Source organism: Protomyctophum parallelum (genome assembly GCF_964188405.1).
Source record: "Protomyctophum parallelum genome assembly, chromosome: 19".
NCBI lineage: Eukaryota > Metazoa > Chordata > Actinopteri > Myctophiformes > Myctophidae > Protomyctophum > Protomyctophum parallelum.
This window is the reverse complement of record NC_139717.1, coordinates 45,688,798-45,707,710: the sequence shown is the minus strand read 5'-3', so window position 1 is coordinate 45,707,710 and position 18,913 is coordinate 45,688,798. Positions and strand designations below refer to the sequence as shown.

Sequence of the window (18,913 nt, the reverse complement as noted above, 5' to 3'; positions counted from 1 at the left end):
AATTGTGTTCTTTTGTAATAACCTTCTGTTGAACACTTGCTACGTATTCTTTTAATATATATAAATACAAACAAAAGATACAAGTACATGTCTAATGTACAAATTTTTAGTGGCTCAAAAATGTAATTTCAAGCCCCAAAAACTGTTTTTGATTTAGAAATGGAAAAGAGGACTTTCCTCCAACACTACCAAAGCTATAAAACGGGAAACACTGCGTGGGGAAAATGCAAAGTTCAAACATTAAATGTTTTCTCTCTCTTTGTGTCTTTTTTGTCTAGCCGCCCCGCACCTCCCTGTGTGTAAAGAGGAGGTTTTTACTGAACAACAGGAGAGGAGCTCCAGTCTGGTCCAGGAGGAACCACAACCACCACAGATCAAAGAGGAACAAGAGGAGATACTTCAAAGACCAACTGAGGCTGATGGGTCAACATTGACATTACAAGCAGTGAAAAGTGAAGATGTTCATGATGATGAAAACGGAGAGACAGAGCCTGTAGCCGGCACCTCAACTCAACACATGAAAACACAAGCTGATGTAGAGGACTGTGGAACATCACAACCAACTAGTGACGACCAGCTCCTCTCTTCACACTGTTCAGAATCTGACACTGAAGACAGTGATGAGTGGCAGGAGCCCAGTGAAGGTCAGTCAACTTTAAACACACTGAAATCACACAAGACGAATGTGGAAGGACAAAGATTGACTTTGAGCAGCAAGCTGTCCAAGAACCTGAAATCTTTAAAACAAACTCACTCCATGAGGAGCCACACAGGGAAAAAACGCTTTAGTTGTACAGAGTGTGGCAAATGTTTTAATCATAAGGCAAATATGACGAGGCACACAAGGACTCATACAGGGGAAAAACCATTCACTTGTAATGTGTGTGGTAAAGGCTTTATTCAGAGTAGTGAACTAAAATCACACATGAGGACTCATACAGGAGAAAAGCCCTTCACTTGTACTGTTTGTGGTAAAGGCTGTACACAGAGTGGTGAACTAAAATCACACATGAGGATTCATACAGGAGAAAAGCCCTTCACTTGTACTGTTTGTGGTAAAGGCTGTACACAGAGTGGTGATCTAAAAACACACATGAGGACTCATACAGGGGAAAAGCCCTTTACTTGTAACATGTGTGGTAAAGGCTTTGCTCAAAGTGTTCATCTAAAAACACACCTGAGGATTCATACAGGGGAAAAGCCCTTTACTTGTAACATGTGTGGTAAAGGCTTTGCTCAGAGTAGTGATCTAAAATCACACATGAGGACTCATACAGGTGAAAAGCCCTTTACTTGTAACGTGTGTGGTAAAGGCTTTGCTCAAAGTGTTCATCTAAAAACACACCTGAGGATTCATACAGGGGAAAAGCCCTTTACTTGTAACGTCTGTGGTAAAGGTTTTTCTCAGAGTTTTACTCTAAAAACACACATGAGGACTCATACAGGGGAAAAGCCCTTTACTTGTAACGTGTGTGGTAAAGGCTGTACACAGAGTAGTGAACTAAAAAGACACATGAGGACTCATACAGGGGAAAAACCCTTCACTTGTAACGTGTGTGGTAAAGGCTTTGCTCAGAGTGTTCATCTAAAAAAACACATGAGGACTCATACAGGGGAAAAGCCCTTTACTTGTAACGTCTGTGGTAAAGGCTGTACACAGAGTAGTGAACTAAAATCACACATGAGGACTCATACAGGGGAAAAACCCTTCACTTGTAACGTGTGTGGTAAAGGCTTTGCTCAGAGTGTTCATCTAAAAACACACATGAGGACTCATACAGGGGAGAAGCCCTTTACTTGTAACGTGTGTGGTAAAGGTTTTGCTCAGATTGTTCATCTAAAATCACACATGAGGACTCATACAGGGGAAAAGCCCTTTACTTGTTACGTGTGTGGTAAAGGCTTTGCTAAGTGTGTTCATCTAAAAACACACATCAGGACTCATACAGGGGAAAAGCCCTTTACTTGTAACGTGTGTGGTAAAGGCTTTGCTAAGAGTGTTCATCTAAAATCACACATGATGACTCATACAGGGGTAAAGCCCTTTACTTGTAACGTCTGTGGTAAAGGCTTTGCTCAGAGTAGTGAACTAAAATCACACATGATGACTCATACAGGGGTAAAGCCCTTTACTTGTAATGTCTGTGGTAAAGGCTGTACACACAGTAGTGAACTAAAAACACACATGAGGACTCATACAGGGGAAAAGCCCTTTACTTGTTACGTGTGTGGTAAAGGCTTTGCTCAGAGTGGTGTTCTAAAAACACACATGAGGACTCATACAGGGGAAAAGCCCTTTACTTGTAACATGTGTGGTAAAGGCTTTGCTCATAGGGCTAGTCTAAAATCACACATGAGGTCTCATACAGGGGAAAAGCCCTTTACTTGTAACGTCTGTGGTAAAGGCTGTACACAGAGTGGTGAACTAAAATCACACATGAGGACTCATACAGGGGAAAAACCCTTTACTTGTAACGTGTGTAGTAAAGGCTTTGCTCAGAGTGTTCATCTAAAATCACACATGAGGACTCATACAGGGGAAAAGCCCATAGATGAATGAGGACTCATACAGGGGGTGAGGAACCCTTTAGTTCCTGTTAGTGGCAAATGCTTGGGTCAAAATGCACATCTGAGGATAATGAGGAAGAATCATACAGGGAAGAAGTGGTTAGTTGTAATAGTAATAAATCCACATTATCCCCATTTGAGTTGACACATGATATAACATACATTTGAATGATCGTTCATTCTATTTCAGGATGACAATGACAAATGGTAGATACTAAAGTCGTGGAATCACATAATCTGACACTATCAACATGACCACAATTTAGTTTCTTAAGTATCTTTTATATGTAAAACCTATATACACATGGCACAAAAAGTTGTTGTCTTTGGTAGATTATTTCTCTATTGTAACTTTGTTTAATTATACCGTCGGATGTTTCAGACTTTAACCCATCTTGGGGCGGGAACCCCGTTTGGTCTTTTACCATCGCGAGCTTGTAGCTCTGCTATTTTGTTTTTTATCGTGAAAATGTGGCGCAAATCTTTGAATATATATTCTTTCAGAGTGAACGTTTTTAACTAAAATCTTTGCTTCAACTACGGCGGCCAATTACATATAATCTTGGGGGTCCTTGTCAGGATTTAGAAAACAGTTAGTAGAATGGTTCCCAGGTCAACGGGTTAACCAGGTCATCATGGGTTAACCTTTTTTACGTTTCGGAAGCTGTGGGTCATGACCGGAAGAATAAGGTTGCGAATAAAAAAATAATTCTTAGTTTCAGTCGACAAAAACAACACTGCTGGTACCACTACTTTATCGTAGGGGTGGCATGATTATGAAATTATGACCGTTAGCCCACCTCTGATTATCTGCAGGGTCATATCTGCCGATACCGATTCTGATTGATTCCGATATTTTACAGAGGAACCACAATGGAAACAAGCCTATAGGGCCCTATAGGGGCTTGGCCCAAAGCCTGTTAATAAAGTATTCAATCAATCAATAAATAGCCTATACTCTTTTCCAAGTGTCTGTTTTCACTGAATGAAAAACTGAATGAAATTAAATGTAGAAAAAAAGTTTTAACTTTTAATTAGATTTGACATATTTGCTTTTGTTCTAGACTAGAGGTACTAGAAACGTTTGATAAATATTGAACTCTTTGCTGGTGAAAACCGATTAAATAATGAAGCAATATTACACGAGAGGGGGTGGTTTAACGTCATTAATGCACGCCTGCGATGCTGCAGGAACGAGCCTGAGTTCCAAAAATGGAACCACATATTTCCAGATGGGGGCCCGCGACCAAATACAGATATTTCTGGGGGTTCTTGACATGAAAAAGGTTTGACATAGAAACATAGGTTTTTGAAAACTTTAAGAATTTAGAAGGCATTTGTAGAATCTAGTGTCAGTCAGGTCTCAATGGGTTAAGTAAAAGTATAAATAGTAAATACTGCAATGTAGACGTACTCCGTTACAGGTAGAAGTATCATATTCGTTACAGGTAGAAGTATCATATTCAAAACATAAAGACAAACATTAAACCCTTGTGTCCCTATAGGAGGGGCTAGTGCCAAAATGTCCTCTCAGTACAGGGTTGTGTAGCATGGAATGGCCTTCCTCTGCGTCTAAGGGATTGTGCTACATTTCCATCTTTTCAATTCAATCTGAAAAAATGGTTTATTTTAGGTGTATTTCTTTTTTTATGCTGTGTTCCCTATGTAATGTTATGTAAATGTATTCCACTGTTTGCCTGTCTGTTTTCCATTTTGTATTTCTTGTGAGGACTGCGGATGTAAATTAGCAAGTGTGCTATATCCGGTGTATTTACGTCCATTAATATGCATTGTCCTGTCCAAATAAACAAATAAAGTAAAAGTAATACATTGGGAGTACCTTTTCTTTGTGAAAAAATTAAGGTTTTATGAGCCAATGCAAATTGCAGTTTTATGAAACTTCTTCTCCTGCCCCTAATACATCCATGCAGAGTCAAGTGTTTATGAAACGTTGCAGTATATGGTGTAGAGGGTCATGCCAAATAACGCTGAAACAAGTCTTGTCCAGAAGCACTTCAAAATGAACCACTTCAACCCTATGGATGGACAGTGGGCTTGGTTTTCTGGACCCACTGGAAAATCTTTTTTTTTTTTCCCGTGGAGATTTACAAAAGAAATATTGATATAAATTATTTTAAGCCTATAGAATCCAACCATTTAAGATCCTGGTGAATCTCGACCATATATATCACCCATTCTTGAGATAAGGGACAAAACGTTTTTCAAACGAGATTTTTTTTTTTTTTTTAAGATGCATTCAAATCATAAGCATAACATTTCTTTCTAAAATGGGACGTTTATGCACTTCATAACTGATTCATGTCAACTCCATCAGACACACTAAAATCCCTTTTATTTTAATTTGATAATTTCAACAATAATATAAAGTCCTCAGTTATCCTATAATGGCTTTCAGTAATCAAGTTAAGTAATACAATTATTTTAATATTGTTTTGTTCCAATATCACACTATTATGAAATATCCAATTTCTCAAATCCGTCATTTCAACCTTTATTTTCAATATTATAACATGAAAACCATGTAAAAATAAAAGCATCATTACGTATCATTTCAGTTGGTGTTTCAATACATAAGCACAAAATATTTGACATTGAATTTTCTTTGGAAATTAACAAAAACATCACAGGACGAACGTCTGACGGAGTTGACGAACATCTGACGGAGTTGACAAGTTGAACTGATTTAGGTTCTAGACTACCTAGGATCTTGATTCTGTTGACTAATCCCACATTTTCAAGGATGTGGAATACAGTGGTACTATTTAGATTTGCACTGTGACCATGGCAGCCGTTTTTTTTTCCAAAATGGCAGCCATGCTGTTATTTCCCAATAACTCAAGTTCTACACCACCTAGGATCTTGATTCTGGTGACTAATCATACATTTTCAAGGATGAGGAATACAGTTGTACTATTTAGATTTATCCTGTGACCATGGTAGACATTTTCAAAAATGGTGGACCTGCTATTATTTTACCAATTTAGTCAGGGAATATTATCAGAATGTCAAATCTGTGAATACATTTCTTACCAAGAATTTTCTTCACCAATGTGTTTGTAAAGGTGTCTACTAACATATCCCACATTGGTTTCTATTGAACCACCCTAGGGGCATTTTTGACAGCTGCTGAAAGTTGGGTACCATCAGCAACCAATATAAGGCTAAATGTTCTAAATTTCATTATGTTTAAGTAGCATGCGGCATGTCAAACTAGGGGCTTTTCATGATTTGCACAAAAAACACTCCGTTGGCTAAAAATGGCCATAGCCATCATCACAGATGTGATGAAGTCGGCACATTTGGGCACATTTTGGGCAAATGTGGGGGTCTATGGCCAAACTAGGGGTCAAACTCCCTTGGGCTAAATTCGGCCATATCCACTTGCCCAAATGTGCTGACCTCATTTTGTGATGACGGCTATGGCCGTTTTCAGCCCAAGGAGTGTTTTTCGTGCATAGCTAATGCTTGGAATGCATTGAGAATCATGAAAACTCCCTAGTTTGACATGTCACATGCTACTTAAAGCATAATGAACATTTTGCCTTATATAGGTTGTTGATGGTACCCCAACTTTCAGCAGCTGCCAAGAGTTCCCCTAAGGTGGTTGAATATAAAGCAATGTGGGATATGTTAGTAGAAGCCCTTCCAAACACATTGGTGAAGAAAATTCTTGATTTTATTAATATCCCCTGACTATATAACTCATGTTCTAGAACACCTAGACCCGACTTCACCAACAGAGACCCGAGTGACACCTAAACAACAAGTTTAGACGGCCCCACCAATTAGTGTTACGGAAAAAGTGTCTACCCTAGGCCCAGAGGGAGACACAGAACTTAGATGCGGCTCACATGTTGCACGACTCCTCAACAAGCTGCCACCAGAGATGAGCGCTGAATTCCGCCGCACAATGCTCTGCTGCCCAGGAGTTCTGAGTGGTTGAAGCACGAGTCCTAGCCATACACACAGAGCTCATGAGAAGGATGGAGAAACACTGGCAGGAGGCCACCAAGATACAACGCCCCAGAGAGTGCCACCGCTGGCAGTAATGAGATCAACTGCTGCAGCAACGATGTCATGAAAGGCAAGTCTAAAAAAAAACCTGAACCTAATTGGGGTGTCAAGAGACCAAAGTTTCTCCCCACAGTTCCCTGCAGTGGCCAGTGAAGTCAAACTGTGCATCTGTACCTGAAAGGGACAAGTCAAAGGCCAGAAAGCCCACCTCCTTTTAATGTCCTGTCAGTAGCAACTCAACCTGCAGCTGAAATAAGCCCTGACCCCTCCCAGAGAAAGTTCATCCTTGAAAATGTAATGATTAGTCGCCAGAATCAAGATCCTTGGTTATTGGTAAAATAACAGCAGGTTGGTGGTCATTTTGAAAAACAATGGCTTCCATGGTCACAGGACAAATCTAAATAGTACCAATGTATCCCACATCCTTGAAAATGTATGATTAGTCACCAGAATCAAGATCCTAGGTGGTGTAGAACTTGAGTTATTGTAAAATAACAGCAGGTCATTATAACAGCGGCCATTTTGAAAAAAGGCTGCCATGGTCACAGGGAAAATCTAAATTTAACCACTGTATCCCTCATCCTTGAAAATGTAGTCTTAGGTGCTATTTACACGAGGATGGTGTTCATAAAAAACGGCAAAATAAAGTACCGTTTAGCGCTGTCATTTAGACGAGAACGGTGTTCTCAGGAGGTGAAAACGCATCGAAGTGAAACCGCCTTCCAGAGTGGAAATCATTCAGAACACCGTTTCCTATGGTCTCCATATAAACAGGCAAAACGGTGAATCCGCAAAACTTATGACATCATGGCTCATGTTGGCTCACAGCGCATATGTTTATTACATTGATGCAGAGCCATATCATTATGATATAATGGAGTTCCTCTGTTCCTGAACAAGCCTCCCTCCTCGCCTACAAAGTGCTGCTCATCAGCGATGTTGAATGTAAAACCATGATGTAAATAAAAAGCCTTGTGATAGACGGCAGCCGCGGCAGCAGCGTTTATGTAGCCTAATGTATTATAAAATATATACCATCCCGTGGCGCGCCCAGAGCCGTGTTGCGCAGGCTTGCGTGAAGGTTTCTTCTTCTTGTACGTGGGTGACCTGTCTATTTGGCAGCCCGTTATCGCCACCTAGCGACAGTATAGCATAATAGCACATCATATCATAACGTGTGCGTTCTCGTGTAAAGGGTAAGAAAAAATGAGAACGCAACGGGACTTTGACGTGTTATATGGAGATGGTCGCCGTCTAAAAGAGGCCTTAGTCACTAGAATCAAGATCCTAGGTGGTGTAGAACTTAAGTTATTGTAAAATAACATCAGGTGGTGGCCATTTTGGAGAATGGCTGCCATGGTCACCACGAGACAAATCTGTGATGGCCCTATAGCAAAAAATGTTCCTTAAGGCATGCTCTAACTGTGTGCCAAATTAGAATACTTCCCATTATTCAAAAACTATAATTTTATTGTTTTAGGAACGTGTGGTTACTTTGTAACCTATGTTCTCTGAGTGAAGAGACTATCTCTCCACCCAACATATTTCATATGTATGGGGAATGTCCCCACCTCACTTGTGACGTGGATATCTCTTTAAGACACACCAGTTTACTGGCACGCACGGGTATATAAGGCCCAGGTGTGCGTGATTACACTGGTTTACTTGATCGACACCGCTTCTGAGCGACATCGAGGTGGAGAGATAGTCTCTTCACTCAGAGAACATAGGTTACAAAGTAACCACACGTTCTCTATCGTATCAGAGACTATCTCTCCACCCAACATATTTCATATATATGGGGAACTCTGTAAGACACCTCGTGAGGAAGCGAAGCAGTCCCAGAACCCCAAAGACAACACCAGTGGGCTCCGACCCAGCACATACTGAATTTGGAATGATTTATCATGTATGTTCAATGTAATGTATTTACAACCCCTGGAACGGCCGGACAGCCAGACGCCATCCGCCGCCAAATGCTCAGGCGCTAGGCGCCACTCAGAGCCCGGCCCCGTAAGACGCTAAGGCCAGAGACCACAGGGGTGAAGGGCCGCCCAAGCCAACCCACCAGACGCAAGGTTGGCTTGACTGGTGAAGGTGACAATGACACCCACCGCTGAGTAGCATGCGATACCAACTCCCCGAAGGGAGCGAACGCTGCATGTTCAGCCGGTATAACCGGGTGAATGTACATTAGACGGAGTAGGCTATGTCGCCGCTGTGCAGGTCGGTCAGAGACGTACCTTTCCACAGCGTCCCCAGGTGGAGTGTGCCTGCCCTCCAGGCGGCACTGGTACTCCTACCTGTTTGTGTGCTGGATAACCTCTGTGATCCATGCACTCTCACTTGAAGCACTCAAAGAGCTGGTTCGTTACTCTGTGGGCCTTGTGTGGCCCTGGCATACAAATCTAATGCTCCAATAGGGCAGAGTGGGGACCGACTCCGTCTCTGTACGTCGACTGTCTGTAAGACGATGGTAGGACAGAGCTCAATCACCTGATTGAGACGTGCCCTTTTGTGAACATTGGAGAGAAAGGCCGGTTTGGGGCATAAGACTATACCATCATCCGGCATAGGCCTGCAGAGGTCATTATGGAATGACAGAGCCCGCAACTCCCCCATTTCTCCTTGCAGATGTGACGCCGACAAGACTGCTGTCTTGAGCATGTCACGCTCACTGACTAAATGTTGTAGAGCCTCCAGAGCTAACCCCAGATGGGCCTGATTGGGTCCCTAACCTGAGCTCCTCTGGGCCTCAGGGCACCCTTCAACACTCGGTCAGCTGACTGTTGGAGCCCTGTTCTCCGAACCGGAATGATCCTTATGTCACATCACAGTTTTACAAGTCAAAAGTGGATGGCCTTCGTCTTTGTGCATAGTTCCCATCGCGTTTATGCTGCGGAGCTAAGCACACACCCAGTGAGAAGGGTGCTGGCTGCCACACTGATACCACATAATGGTAGAACCTGATAAATGCTGACAGCGTCAATCAAGAGGCTGTCCCACAGATCTCAGATTTGAGGGCACCTCACCGTAAGCCCATGCGGCAGCGAGGCCCTGTGTGGAATGTGCACATGTTCCTGTTGGGGCTGGCCTGCCTGCCCACCTATATGCCTGCTGGATTGTTTCACAAGCCAATGAGTGAAGTCCAGTCTTGGAGACTATCTGCCTAAGACAGTTAGGCCCATTTACCCTGCTTCACCACCCTGCTTAGGAGGGTGGGAAGGGTGAAAATCAATAGACTGACTGGCTCACACTCCGATCAGGCCGTAGGGCAAAATGCAGGGATTGATGGCGACAACACCTAAGCATTGCCATGTAGGAAGCGGCAGCACCCCTCACTGACAGGGACATTCTTGTGGCTGACACTGCAGTGCTAACAGCAAGAATGCTGTCCTGTCTCCACGGGCTTAATTGGCTCATGCCGTAAGGCAGACAGTACCACTCCCCGAGGAGGGACTGCTGGCCTATTGTGTGAGGGATGAACGGTATGAGGACCAACTGGGTGACTATTGTGTCGCCCAGAGCCGAAGAGTTTGATCAATCCTCAAGGGGGCCCGTCCCCCCCCCCCCCCCCCCCGCAGCCCCGCCTCCCCCCCCCCCCCCGCCGCAGCGCGGAAAAAAATAAGTTGTTTTCGCTGGTACTTTTAAAGCAGCTTCTATAGGCCAATGTCCAAGCCAAGGTGAGGACTTTCAGGACTATATTATTATTATTATGAGAGAGAGAGAGAGAGGGAGAGAGAGAGAGGGAGATATAGAGAGATACGGAGGGAGAGAGAGTGAGAGAGATCATAGGCGGCGGGTGCGTTTTACCTTTGGGTAATGGGTAGGCTACAGAATTGCGTTGGGGGGGGACTGTCGCGGCCGAGCGAAGCGAGGCCGCCGCCGCAGATTTATTTATTTCCCAAATGGTCTAAAAATGAGTTCTTTAGCATACTTTTACCAATGAATTAGCCTATACACAGACAGCGACTGATCAGCCTATTTTGGACGATATGGGTCTTTTCTCGAGTCAGTGTGTAGTCTCACTAGTCTGTGGTTAGGTCTCTTTGGTGAATTCTTGATCAGTGTTATTATGTCACGCCTCAAGAACAACTACAAAAGAAACCCGATTAGCACTTTTTAACACCTCTTGGACGGCCGGTGTCTCTCAATACAGACTGTTGCCTGAGGAACAACAGGGGAGGCGCTGTTTTCCCGAATATTTGACGATGGGATTCTCAGATTGCCGGCGGAGAGGTCCAAAATGTTCGGAATTCCCAGAAAATATGTAATGTAAATGTAAAATGTCCACGAAAATCTTCATGGGGGCCGAAAGGGGCCCTAGGATTCTTCATGGGGGCCATGGCCCCGTGGCCCCCACAGACTCTACGTCGCTGGTGTCGCCCTTGTGTGGGACAGCGGCCCGCCATGTTGCCAGATCCCTGGCCTAGCCACACGATTACCTCTGGATGAGGAGGGAGCTCAACCGGTCTCCAACACACAGAATTACACCCAGGTGTTTAAACGGCCATGCCGTAATACAACCTTATGGTGGTCCTGCTCACCCCTGACAGTCTTGTCACATTCTGCTGTGTGAACAGCAGTGTGCATTCGCTGGAACAACGTGGAACGTGTAAACTGACGCTGTCAACGATACGCCCACGTAGTGCATGACTGTGAATGACAGATAATGCACTGGCCGCATGTTCAGAAGAGCCGGAGGCACAAAGTGCACCATGATTGCCCTCAGCCCTAAGGGGCGGAGGCACAACCTGAGGGTGGCCCAACTCACTAGAGCAAGGGACAGAGTCCCTGCTTTGCCCTCTAACACATGCCGAGGAGCGCTGCGGACTGTGAGAGTTGACGCCTGCAAGCCTCTTGTTGAGGTGCCGGCCTAGGTACCCAAAGTGCTGCAGGTGCCTGGCCACGTTGTTGTGGCACTGCACCTCTGAGCGAGCACACACCATTCAGTTATCCAATTTAGGATGCAAAGGCCCTCCCGCCAAGGACTATGTCCAATCGGGGGGCTAGACATATGCCGAATGGGAGGACACGGGACTCGAAGGTTCTGTCATCTAAGACAAGCCGGTCAGTGCGTCAGACCCGGGATCTGAGAATAAACATCCCCGGTCGAGCATGGCAAGCCAGTCGCCTTGGAGGATGGCCTGTAAGACCCTCAGCCTTTCCTTGCCAGGAGTGCTGTAAGCAGCACCCCACCCTCCCGAAGACATAGTGGAACCCACCCAGGGGTCCACCTGAATTGTCTTCCAGGACAACCGCTGTCCCGAGAGACAGCGGGTGGGGTCTGGGGCCTTAACTGTCAGGACTGAGGGATGGGCTTAGCCCGCCGAGCACATTTTAGCCATACCCTGCCGGTTGGCCTGTAGGTCCCTGGAACTGCCAAACCTGACTGGGGTTGCACAGCCTGAGGGGTGACCGAGGCAGGCTACTCATGGCCTTGCCGGAGCATTCCTGCACCTCCTGTGCACCTCCACAGCCTCCTTGGGATGCTGTAGCAAAGCACTGGCCTTTTTGGCCAAACATGGCCGACGGCTCAATAGGCAGCGTGGGGGAGCTTGTCCTCCTATCGCAGCTTGGCCTGGGGCTGCCACAGACGGCGCCTCACCAAAGGGCATCAATAGCATTGCCCGCTGCCTGGGGAGCCTGAAAGCCGGTCGCTGCAGCTCCTCAATAAGGTCCGGGCCCTTATGGTCACAGCGCCGTATATAAGCCGGTGCTGAAGCAGTGACAGAATAGCCCTGTGTTAGCTAGCTGCGCCTAGATAGCCATAGTGCATTCTCGGGATGAGAAGGAGCTTACTTTGTGGTTTCGACCCAGTAACTGGATTATACCATGCAAGTTTACACCTATAGGTGCGTGAACGGCCTTGCCGTGATGCACCGTACAGAGTATTCCGCCCGACAGCCGCGGCACACTCGAGTTGCCGAAATTGGCGAAACTACATCACGGACGCGTGAGCTGACACTGTCAGCAATACGCCGTATATACAGTAGTGTGCAAATGGCTGTGATTTCAGGGCTTGCTCCTGGCAGACTCAGCACGTCCTGTCTGTGTAACTGAACCAAGTTCCACAGACGGAACTACACCACGGTCACGTCAACTGACACAGCAATACGCCGTATAGTGCGCTACTACACCTGAACGCGGAAGCTGGCTGCCACGGCAGCGATACGCTCATCCTGTCTATGACAGGACCCACGGTTCGGAGGATGAGCTTGCTCCGTGGTGTTCCCCGTCCGTACGGGTTCTACCACGCAGTCTACACCGGAGTGCGTGAACGGCTTTAGCTGCAATACACTCAAGTGAGCTCTCTCTCACGAGGTGAGGCAAAAAAACACAGCACTAAAGACGCGGAAGCCGCCCCAGCGACAATACGCCTGTATACTATACAGTGTATAGTGTGCTGTGTTAAATGAGCTTGCTCCGCGGCTTCCCCCGTCCGTACGGGTTCTACCACGCAGTCTACACCGGAGTGCGTGAACAGCTTTAGCTGCAATACACTCAAGTGAGCTCTCTCTCACGAGGCGAAGCAAAAAGACAGCACTACAGATGCGGAAGTCGCCCTAGCGACAATACGCCTATAGTGCGTTTTAATGCTATATCCTGGCCGGGCTGTTGTTTTGATTGATTGATTTACTAACAGTTTGCAGAATTACAGTACATTTCAAGTACGACTCAATACAAATACTGTTAACAGTGAGTGGACGACACCATAAAGCATAGGGCCCACCATTTTCAATTCATCAAAACATTTAGAGACGTACGAATATACACAACTATATTCACTGCGCACTCGCAGGTCCACTCCAGCCCAATAATACACCCGTATAGTGCGTTTTATTCCACTGCCTTTAAGGATTACCGGGCCACTGGTCCTGTCTGTGTCACTGCACTCAGATCGACAGACAGGCTACACCACAGGAGCGTAAACTGGCGCCCCACCAGCAATACCCCTGTATAGTGTGTTATATGGCCGTCGGATTCCTTCATTCATAGCCTCCTAGCCTCAACTGGCAAGAGGAAGAAATTCATACAGGAGTCAGGATCTTCATGAGCTGCTATCGCCTGACCAGGGAACCCACAGGTCACCCACTGGTCATGGCCATGGCCACATATGCCATGGGCATATGTGCCCCACACAGCCCCAGAGAAACCCCTGCTGTTTCCATTTAATTCAATACCTATATACACTATTATTTTAATATGTTATATTAAATGAATACAAATTTAACTGTTTAAACATGCTCAAAAAACGGGGAGTATAGTAATGTGCTTGAGAAGTGAGGGCACAATTTACCCTATGTGCAATTTACACTGCTGTCTCTCAGTCACATATTGAGACACAGAGTGTTTGAGTTGGAGACAAACACTCTGCTCCAAACGTTTTGCATTATATAGTGTATATACGTATGCCAAATTCCACTGTTTGGTCCACTAGAACAGTCCGCTCGACTTTCCAGGCAACAATTTACCCTACGATATATCAACGTGCTCTGGAGACCAAACTTTGTTTGTTGTGGAATTAGCTCGTCCTGTCTATGACTGACAGGACCCACGGTTCGGAGGATAAGCTTGCTCCGTGGCTTCCCCCGTCCGTACGGGTTCTACCACGCAGTCTACACCAGGGTGTGTGAACGGCTTTAGCCGCAATACACCCCAGGGAGCTCTGTCTCTCACGAGGCGAATCAAAAAAACACAGCACCAAAGACGCGGAAGCCGCCCCAGCGACAATACGCCTGTATACTATACAGTGTATAGTGTGCTGTGTTAAATGATAAGCCTATAGCGGGGCTGATGTTTCGCTGCGCCAAACGCAGGTCCACTCCAGCCCACGGAATATGCATCACGGATGCGTTAACTGACACCAAGCCAGTGATACAAACATATAAATGCGATTATTCCGCTGCTTTACAGGATTACGGAGCCAATGGTCCTGTCTGTGTCCCTGCCCACAGGTCGACAGACAGGCTACACCACAGGACGCGTAAACTAACACTATGTCAGCAATACGCCTGTAACGGTGTTTTGGCTGGTTTTTGTTTGCTATACCTACAAACGAGCTGTGTGACAGCAATCCAGAGAGGAGCGATCCACGCCAGCTCTCTAACCTGCCTCCAGCAGTGGATTAATCCGGCTGCCAGAACTCGTGAGTAGTTGCTTTTCAAAAAGTCTAAAAAATGCAGTTATTGTTGATAACTTGCTCTGCACTTCCGTTGAGGAGACCACGTCTTGGACTGCTCGGTGGAGATAAAAAAATCAGTGTAATCACGCACACCTGGGCCTTATATACCCGTGTGTGCCAGTAAACTGGTGTGTCTTAAAGAGATATCCACGTCACAAGTGAGGTGGGGACATTCCCCATACATATGAAATATGTTGGGTGGAGAGATAGTCTCTGATACGATAGAGAACACCTGTTAATGATCACATTATGGATGCACTGAGACCAGTTTACACCTCTATGACTCTGATGAGTTTCAGCAGAACTACAACAATCTATCACATGGAACATATTATTATTATTATCCTTTGTGAAATGTTAAAGGTGTTGTAAGGGATATGTGTTGTTAAAATAGCTTTAGTAGGCCTAATCATTGATATATTGTTTGTTCAGTAACAGAGGTCTTCCCATGTCTCCATATTCAGTCATAGAACTAATATATGATACATACAGAATATAAGTGAAACTGTATAAGGGAAACTGGAAGGAACTAAAACACAAGCTGATAAATCTTTGCAGGGCTCTCTCTCCCTTTAGGATGGAATTTGTAACCCACATGTACATTTATTTCTGTTTACCAAAGAGATTGTGCGATGGGCAGACTCCTGGTACTGAACAAAGACTGCATGTTTAAAGGGATGTTTCACTTTCAAACCCCATGTTTGGGGGATGTTAACATTTACTCAGAATTCTGTGAGGACTCAATTTTTTAAGTTGATTTGTTTAACATAATGTGTCACTATAGACTAGCTTGTACATTTCAAGTATATACTAGGGAGAACAAAACAGGAATAAAAACAACCCTTCGTAATAGCATTTTGAATATCCATCGTATAACTAAACATACAAAAGGGCATGTGAACTCAAACCCACAATTCAACATTTTGGTTTTAATATGTTGATATTCATTTTGTATTCATCATTATGACCCCTAATTACACCTTGGAAAGCATGAGTGTATATTTCAAACAAAGTGTTTTTTGACAGGGGGTCATATTTTGATTAAGTAATAATTAGACCCCCCTGTATTAGGATGTTGATATTCATTCATCAGCCAAGTTATTTACATCCCAGCAGTATTATTAATTCATGGATATATTTCAGGATAAGTCAGGATAAATAATAATAATATTATATATTCACGATTACATTGCTATTAACAACAGAGACAAAAAAACAGCAACAACTGTATTTGTGTAAACCTGGGAAACCGGACAACTTTAAGTCTTTAAGTCATTGTTCAGGTTGCTCTGAGGGAATGAGGAGCACTTAGGTGTGTTGAATTAGTTTCAATAGGGTTGTGATGACTGCACTTTTATTCAATGTTGTTTTTTCAAATGCTAAATAAACCCACATTCTTACCACAAGTTAAAATGTAAACAGGCTAAATGATGATGGCTGATGATTCATTCACTATAGACAATGCATTCAATGAATGCATTCAAATGCAGAGATTAAACGTGTTAATGGTCACTGGTTGTCTGGCATTGGACAGATCACCTGTTAATGATCACATTATGGATGAACTGAGACCACTTTACACCTCTTTGACTCTGATGAGTTTCAGCAGAACTACAGAATTTCCTTTGTGAAATGTCAAATGTGCTGTAGGGAGATGTTTTTGATATATTGTTTGTTCAGTAACAGAGTTCTTCCCATGTCTCCATACCTACTTCACTAACATCATTATTACTGTTTCATAATGTGAATTATATCAACAGGTCTACCTGGTTACAAATGTATTACATTTTTGATATAGTTTAGATTAATTAAATATGAAGCTTACAATAAAGACAAATGAAATGTGTTTTAGACTAGAGAACACTATTACTGAAATGAATATAGCGAAAATGAATGAACACAATACAAATAACCTTCTTTTTAGACAATTCAAATAATAAAACAAAACAAATAAACATGACTAGATTAAAAAAGCATCCTTATTCCATATAAACACAGTAAGTAACTTACAGATGTGTTGGTGATCATTGGGTCCTCCCTGTTGAGCAGAATTGTTTGTGCTGTGGTCGAGAGAGTTCATCTTCAACAGTCAGATGTGATCAGAAATGATTATCCTGGAGGAGTTGTGGAGAACTGACAACTACACACTGTTCTTATACTAGAGAGACTGAGGTGGAACCACTAACTGATTGGCCAAAGAGGAGAACAATAGAATCATCAGCCACCAATTACAACGTAACAAACTGCTGCATGTGCTCCACCCCTCACTGACTCCTCCCCTAGGTCATGCTTTATGCAACATTATAGAAATAAACTGGTATTACTGTGACTTTGTAAGCTTCATATTTAATTAATCTAAACTATATCCAAAATGTAATACATTTGTAACCAGCAGTGTTGGGCAAGTTACTTTGAAAGCGTAGCTTGTAAAGCTACAAGTAGCTCACCATGGCAGTAGCTTGATCAAGCTACATAGCTACCCCTGGAGAGATGTAGCTTGTAAAGCTACAGCTACATGGAAAAAGTAGCTCAAAGTAGCTCAGCTACTTTTTATTTTTCAGTGTTAAATTGAGAATGTACATGCGGGAGACCCCTCCTCCCCTCTGGGAGACCCCTCCCCTCTGGGAGACCCCTCCTCCCCTCTGGGAGACCCCTCCCACCCTGCTCCCCTCGGGGAGACCCCTCCTCCCCCTGCTCCCCTCTGGGATTCCCCTCCCACCCTGCTCCCCTCTGGGAGACCCCTCCTCCCCCTGCTCCCCTCTGGGAGACCCCCCCACCCTGCTCCCCTCTGGGAGACCCCTCCTCATCCTGCTCCCCTCTGGGAGACCCACCCACCCTGCTCCCCTCTGGGAGACCCCTCCTCCCCCTGCTCCCCTCTGGGAGACCCCCCCACCCTGCTCCCCTCTGGGAGACCCCCCCACCCTGCTCCCCTCTGGGAGACCCCTCCTCCCCCTGCTCCCCTCTGGGAGACCCCCCCACCCTGCTCCCCTCTGGGAGACCCCTCCTCCCCCTGCTCCCCTCTGGGAGACCCCCCCACCCTGCTCCCCTCTGGGAGACCCCTCCTCCCCCTGCTCCCCTCTGGGAGACCCCTCCTCCCCTCTAGGAGACCCCTGCGCCCCCCTGGGAGACCCCTCCCACCCTGTGATACCAGGGCCAATCAGAGGCCAATTAGAGGCAGCTGTCAAGTGCTGATATGCCCTCAAAGCAATCAGAAAAAGGAACAGTCCTTGATTTTTCAAAGGGGGTTCTAGTACAAGAATTAACACAGCAACCAATGGTCAAAATTAATATATTTCTTTCATGTTATTGCCCAAAATTGTAGCTTGTAACTTGAGTAGCTAAGCTACAAAAAATGACCCAAAAGGTAGCTGAGCTACTTGACGAGGTACACAAATATGAATGTAGCTAAAATACCACAAGCTACAGCAAAATGTAGCTCAGCTACGTAGCTCAGCTACATGTAGCTTAATACTCCCCAACACTGGTAACCAGGTAGACCTGTTGATATGGCAGCATCAGCCAGGTGCTCCTTGTTTCAAATTAAGGGTGGGGTTTGCAGACAGGGTTTAAAAGGGCTGGGCTACATTAATTCAGGGGATCCTCTAGCTTGCTGTAAGGTTGGCGTGTCTGAGGAGGACAAGAGTTTGCAGGCATGGCTTTCCTAAATGTATCAGCATACCTGGTGAATTAGTAAGTATAAATGTATCAGCATACTGGCTGACTGGTGAATTAGTAAGTAGAAATGTATCAGCATACTGGCTGACTGGTGAATTAGTAAGTATACATGTATCAGTATAATGGCTGCCTGGTGAATTAGTAAGTATAAATGTATCAGCATACTGGCTGCCTGGTGAATTAGTAAGTATAAATGTATCAGTATACTGGCTGCCTGGTGAATTAGTAAGTATAAATGTATCAGGATACTGGCTGCCTGGTGAATTAGTAAGTAGAGATGTATCGGCATACTGGCTGCCTGGTGAATTAGTAAGTAGAAATGTATCAGCATACTGGCTGCCTGGTGAATTAGTAAGTCGAAATGTATCAGCATACTGGCTGCCTGGTGAATGAGTAAGTAGAAATGTATCAGCATACTGGCTGCCTGGTGAATTAGTAGGCTAAGTATAA

General features: G+C 44.7%; 1 protein-coding gene across 1 annotated transcript in view; it reads left to right on the top strand.

Moving 5' to 3' along the window:
* The window catches only part of LOC310877016 (uncharacterized protein), a gene marked incomplete at both ends in the record, with an annotated part of 78,076 nt that overhangs the window by 33,140 nt on the left and 26,023 nt on the right, over positions 1–18,913 (top strand). The window lies entirely within an intron of this gene.